Source organism: Bos taurus, chromosome 4 (genome assembly GCF_002263795.3).
Source record: "Bos taurus isolate L1 Dominette 01449 registration number 42190680 breed Hereford chromosome 4, ARS-UCD2.0, whole genome shotgun sequence".
Lineage (NCBI taxonomy): Eukaryota > Metazoa > Chordata > Mammalia > Artiodactyla > Bovidae > Bos > Bos taurus.
Genome location: NC_037331.1, coordinates 10441014 through 10447634, shown reverse-complemented (window position 1 = coordinate 10447634; position 6621 = coordinate 10441014).

Genomic DNA, 6621 nt, shown 5'->3' with positions numbered 1-6621 from the left:
TTGAAAATACACATCTTGGTGTATCATCCAACTTTGGTATCTGAGTTCTGTCATTTTAGGGCCAAAGTTAAAATGTAAGAACAATTTTATCTCACAAAATCCATTTTCCACAGATAAATCTAATTATGCGTTATTTGGGGACTCTGTCTGTATGCCTTACTTTCATCCTAAGAAGGCCAGAGTCCCAGTCTGGCCCATGCTGCTGCCCCTCCCTTTTTGGGGATCTGTAGGGGAGGGGGACCGGCAGCCCTGCTAGTGTATCTCTCCCTTTCAAGAAATTCTAGACCATCTCTGGCGAGCAGATGGCTATGAGGTGGGGCAGGGTTTGAGATAATGTGCTAACACATTTGCTTTTTAGGCTGCTGTTTATTCTGAGCTGCCTTGACTGGACTCTCCCTTGCAGCTGCAGTAACTGTGGGTCTTTATCAAGGTGGTCTTGGGGTAGAATCCCTCTTTTATTTTACCATGTGATATAAACATTTATTTTTGACCTGGCCTGTGGCTTCCAGCAGCAATATGTTTCCTTTTCCTAGTATGCAAGTACAGGCTCTGTTTGCTCAATTTTGTGAGAGCTTTGGAATTTAGATGATAGTATAATTCAAGAGGGACTTCCCTGGTGGCTCAGATGGTAAAGTGTTTGCCTACACTGTGGGAGACCCGGGTTCAATCCCTGGGCCAGGAAAATCTCCTGGAGAAGGAAATGACAACCCATTCCAGTATTCTTGCCTGGAAAATCCCATGGACAGAGGAGCCTGGTAGGCTACAGTCCATGGGGTCGCAAAGAGTCGGACACAACTGAGCAACCTTCATTATTGGCCTTCATTATAACTCAAGAAGATCATGATCACTTTCTTATCTTGCTCAAAATAATAATAATAATTATAATCATCATCAGCATCCAGGCCACTTCGCCAAGGAACAGCAGAGTAATAAATGTGTGTCTGTTTTTCTTTTTTGCAAATTAAAACAATAGTTGAATTATGCTGGACAAATTTGACAAGTACATTGATCTATCATTCTCTTTACCTATTTAGCTTTATATTTTCCCTAGGTCCATGGAATCTGGTCTTGAAAAACAGAAATGTGGAATGTAAGATTTAAATATTAATTATTTACTATTCCATAAGACAGCACTTTCAGTTGAACAGAATCTCCTGAAAGGTGTTTCCAAATTGCCTATTCTATCTCCCAATTCGGACAGAGTCAACCTAGACTGAGAAGGCATCAGATATATTTTTTTAACTTGAAAATCGCTGATCAGGTCATTGTAATACACGTTTCCCAGGAATCCCCTGGCAGTTCAGTATCTGAGACTCAGTGCTTTCACTGCCTGGGCCTGGTTTCAATCCCTGGTCGGGGAACTCATATCCCACAAGCCATCTGGTACAACTTCCCCACTGAAAAATAAAGAAGTTTCCCAACTCAGCATTCAGAAAGAAATATTAATCAACTCTCTCAAACAAATGGTGGCTGGCACAAATGAACTTTGGAAATTTAATGGCATTCTGCTTCTGGTTATTTGGAATGTAGATTAGCAAAGAAATCTCAGTAACATCAAAGGGAAGATCACTTTTCAAATGGACTAAGTTATTTCTCTTAAAAATTTGTACTTTATTTCCTCACTTGTTTTTATATTTCTTGCTCCTCCAAAGGTCTTTCTGTTGGAAACTTGGAAAATACTAAAAAAAGAGCTCCTGTGCACTGAAATGTCTATAGATTTTCACCTTCTCTTTTCCTACTGTCAGGAAGCCCAGCACCAATTAAAGCATGTGTACTATTATTCTCTGTTCCTTTCTGTACTTTTAAAACTTAAATATGTATGTACACCATCATCATAACATTGTAGACCAGTTTCTAATTCTAGGGCAGGCTTTGTAGCCTGAGAGTCCTATGTCTCCACTGAATACATTTAAAGGAAGTAAAAATTTAAATTGTATTTTCTTTCATTAGTGGAAGGAGAAAATTGTTCAGTTTGAAATCCAGAAATTTACCCTTTAGTTAAATGCTATCATCATCTCATCCTATTTGTTGAAAATATAGGTAAAGCCTGTATTTTAGTGATTTACTTTATGTCACTTGGCTAGATATTTGGTCACCCACATGTTATATCAAACATCCATCTAGATGTTGTGGTGAAGATATTTTTAAGATAATATTAGCATTTAAATCATAGATTGTGAGTGAAGCAGTTTATCCTCCACAATATGGGTGAGCCTCATCCAATCAGTTGAAGGCCATAAGAGAAAAAGGACTGAAGTCTTCCAAGGAAGAAGTTCTAGAGAGAGTGCCTCCAAACTCCAGCTACAAAACATACACACACCACACACATATACACACTACCTGTGAGTGTGGATTTTGTGTGTGTGTATACATCTCTCTCTGTATTGTTGTTGTTGTTTAGTCACTAAGTCCTGTCCTACTCTTCGTGACCCCATGGACTTTAGCCCACCAGCTCCTCTGTCCATGGGGTTCTCCAGGCAAGAATACTGGAGTGGATTGTCATGTCCTCCTCCGGGGGATCTTCCCTACCTAGGGATCGAACTCATGTCTCCTGCTTGGCAGGCAGATTCTTCACCACTGAAGCCCGGGGAAACCACCCCCCCACACACACTCACCTCTCTCTCTCTCTCTTTCTATATATATATATACATACACACATATGTGTACACATCCTATTGGTTCTGTTTCTCTAGAGAACTGTCACCAAAGTTCTCTAGAGAACTTAAACCAAAAATTAGCCATCAAGAGTCTCAGATCATCCAGAAACCAGAAACCAGAAACCAGAAACCAGCCTTAGTATCCTTGCTTTGATCAGTCACTGGCTGTGAGAGGTCCATGGAATTTGCCTTGATGCAAATGCAGGAATGAATTTCAGAGTCCAGCAACAAAGGCACTTGGTCAATTAAGCTCCCTACAGTTAGAGATCTTTAAAGTGCATTTTCATGGCTATCACAAACACCAAGCTCAAATAAAACAAAATTAAAGTAGTCCCAAGTCCTAGACAAAAATGGATTACATTTGGTAAACTAAGACAATCTGATTTCTGAATGTCTACACAAAAAGATGTCTCTATAAATATCTCTATAGAAAGCGCCAAGTGAGCTAAGTGTTTAAGAATAATTTAGCATTAATTCAAAATCATGATACAGGAACAAAAAGACATTATAGCTAGTTTATTGGATAAGAAAGAAGTTGAGAATTTCCCTGGTGGTGCAGTGGATAAGAATCTGCCTGTCAGTGCAGAGGACACAATTTCGATCACTGGTACAGGAAGATCCCACATGCCACGGAGCGACTAACCCATGCACCACAACTGAGCCCATGCTCTAGATCCCACAAGCTGCAATTTGCGGCAACTACTGAAGCTGTATGCCTAGAGCCTGTGTTCCACAGTAAGAGAAGCCACCACGATGAGAAGCCCACACACCACAATGAAGGGAGCTCCCACTTGCTGCAACTAGAGAAAGCCTGTGCAAAGCAACAAAGACCCAGTGCAGCCAAAAAAACAAGTAGATAGAAGAACTTGATCTGCAGGTAGTTCAGATTCACTGGTCCATGGTAATGGCTAGACACAGGGTGAAGGTGAAAGCCGCTCAGTCAGTCCAACTCTTTGGGACCCCGTGGACGACACAATCCATGAAATTCTCCAGACCAGAACACTGGCGTGGGTAGCTGTTCCCTTCTCCAGGAGATCCTCCCGACCCAGGGATCGAACCCAGGTCTCCCACACTGCAGGCAGATTCTTTGCCAGCTGAGCCATTAAAGAAGCCCAAGAATACTGGAATGGGTAGCCTGTCCCTTCTCCAGCAGATCTTCCCGACCCAGGAATCGAACCAGGATCTCCTGCATTGCAGGCGGATTCTTTACCAACTGAGCTACCAGGGAAGCCAGATATAGGGTAACAGGGATCATATAAAATAAGGAAAAGGAGCCATTTCACAGAAATGGGCTGCTCATTCATTTAGCGTGTTTCATGCAGTATTATATTCTGCAGTCTGAAGGGAGGCTTTAGGATTTCACTGGCTCCAAACACAAAATCAGCAATAAGAAAATGACAAATGAAAAGGTAGCATGTTCTTTTAGTCTCATTAAATATGACATCAATAGTTCAGGATCTTCAGAATTAATGAGAAAATCTGTTGCAGTTCATGTTCTCCTGAAAACAGACTCAGACACCAATGTGACCAGTCCCCAAGTCTTCAGGGTGTTTATCTCGCATCCCCTAGAACGCTTGTTTCTTACCAAGTGTTCTAGTGCGCTGGCCTGCTCATCTGACTTGATTAGCATGATGTCATCGATATAAGGGATCCCAGTGATGTTCAGCAGGATGTCCAGATATGTATGTTAATATCGTGACAGAGGGACCTAGAATGTATGCAGTCTTCAGGCAAAGCTACTGACTATCCTGCTGTCCATTTCCGATCAGGCTGGACCATAAAGCATTGTCAGAAACAATGCCCTCCTATCATGCGCCTGGGAGCATTCTAATCTTCTCTGGGGAAGATGCCACAAGTGTCAGCAAAATTGCAATTAGGGCTTCTGTTGGTTAAGTCTGTGGTATTTACTGTCTAGAGAAAAGGTCTTATCAACTTCAAACAATAAGCATAAGAGATGCATATTCTTGGACTATAATGCAAGGAAGTCTGAAGTGGATCATGCTGCTGCTGCTGCTGCTAAGTCGCTTCAATTATGTCCGACTCTGTGCGACCCCATAGATGGCAGCCCACCAAGCTCCCCCGTCCCTGGGATTCTCCAGGCAAGAATACTGGAGTGGGTTGCCATTTCCTTCTTCAATGCATGCAAGTAAAAAGTGAAAGTGAAAGTGAAAGTGAAGTCGCTCAGTCATGTCCAACTCTTCTCGACCCCATAGAAACACCCCTATATATCTGGAAATTTAAAAACAAACCAGAAAATGTATAAGCTAACAATAAGATAAAAAAGGAAATTTTAAAGCAATTGTTAACTGAATAAAAATTAAAACATTACATTTTAAAACTTGTGAGACAAGGCAAAGGTGTTACATGGAGAGGAATATATAGCCTCAATTACTGATTCCAGATAATGAAACATAATGAAAATTAATCAACTGGCTGTAAACTTATGAAATTAAAAAATAGAATATCTCAAAGAAAATGTTAAGGTATATTACAATAAAGATAAAGCAGAAATCAATGATACAGAAAAGAAGAAAACTGAAAAGCTGGATAAACCAAAAACTGGCTCTTAGGAAAACCTAACAAAATATGCAGATTTATGGCATGATTGATCATAAATTAAAGAAGAAACATAATTACAGACAAAGCTAAAAATAGATTTCAGCTTTTATGAAGATGGATTAGACACACTTTTCCCTATTCTTTTCACTAAGTACAAACGACATACAAAAGATGGCTTTTAAAGGTAGACAACGGAAAGTAAACTAACTAGGGACCTAGCTATCAAAAGAAACAACGTGATGCAGGGTGTTATCAGCACGGAATGGGAAACCAGAACTCTCGTCCTCATTCAGCAGTCAGGCCCCCTGAGGGGTCAGTGGAAATCAAGTGCGGAAGCTGTACTTTTATCCCCACCTGGGAGGACCAGGCAAAGTGCACTCTCATTTTCCCTGATGGAGTGGTATCACAAAAAGTCAATTAAAACAGAAACTTTACATAAGATTTGGAACCTCATAACAGAATACCCCAAATGTCCAGGTTTCAATAAAATAAAGTCACAGCATCATACCAAGAATTAAAGAAAAGACCTCAAGAGGAATGAAACTATACAATTGATTGATGACAGCACCAAGGTGACAGAGAAATTTGAATTCTCTAACAAAGACTTTAAAACAGTATGGTAAAAATCCTTGACTGAAGAAATGTGAAGGTACTTGAAACCAATGAAAAGAGAGTTTCAGCAAATAAATAAATTTAACAAACAAAAAGAAGATGTAAGAAGAACTACATAGAAATTTTAGAACTAAAAACACAATAATTAAAATAGACAACACAAAGGACTGACTCAACAGAATTCAGGGAACAGAGGAAAGAATTACTAAACTTAGAGTAAAAGAAATCACCAATCTGAAAAAAATGCAGAGATTCAAGAACCATGGGTCCATTAAAAAAAAATCTGTATTTTATTTAATAATAATCATAGGAGTGGAGAAAGAGGGTGAGATTGAAAAAATTACTGGAAGAAATAATGGCTGCAAACTTTCCAAATTTGGCAAAATATATAAATCTTCAGATTCAAAAAGCCAAGCAAACCTTACCTGAATAAACCCAGAGAAAAACACACCAACATATACTAGAGTCAATGATGAGAGGAGAATTCAGTGAAATTGAATTCAGAACAACAAATATTTTTAAAAATCAACTTTTAAAAAGCTGGTAATTAGAAAAGAAAATTGACAAACCTCTAGTAAGACTGACAAAGGAAAAAAAAAAAAAAAGAATTACCAATATCAAGAAACAGGGGTATCATTACAGACTCCAAAAACATTAAGAAGAGGGAATACTATGTGTGAGACCTGGGTTCAACCCCTGGGTTGGGAAGATTCCCCTGGAGAGGGGAAAGGTTACCCACTCCAGTATTCTGGCCTGGAGAATTCCATGGACTGTATATAGTCTGTGGGGTCAC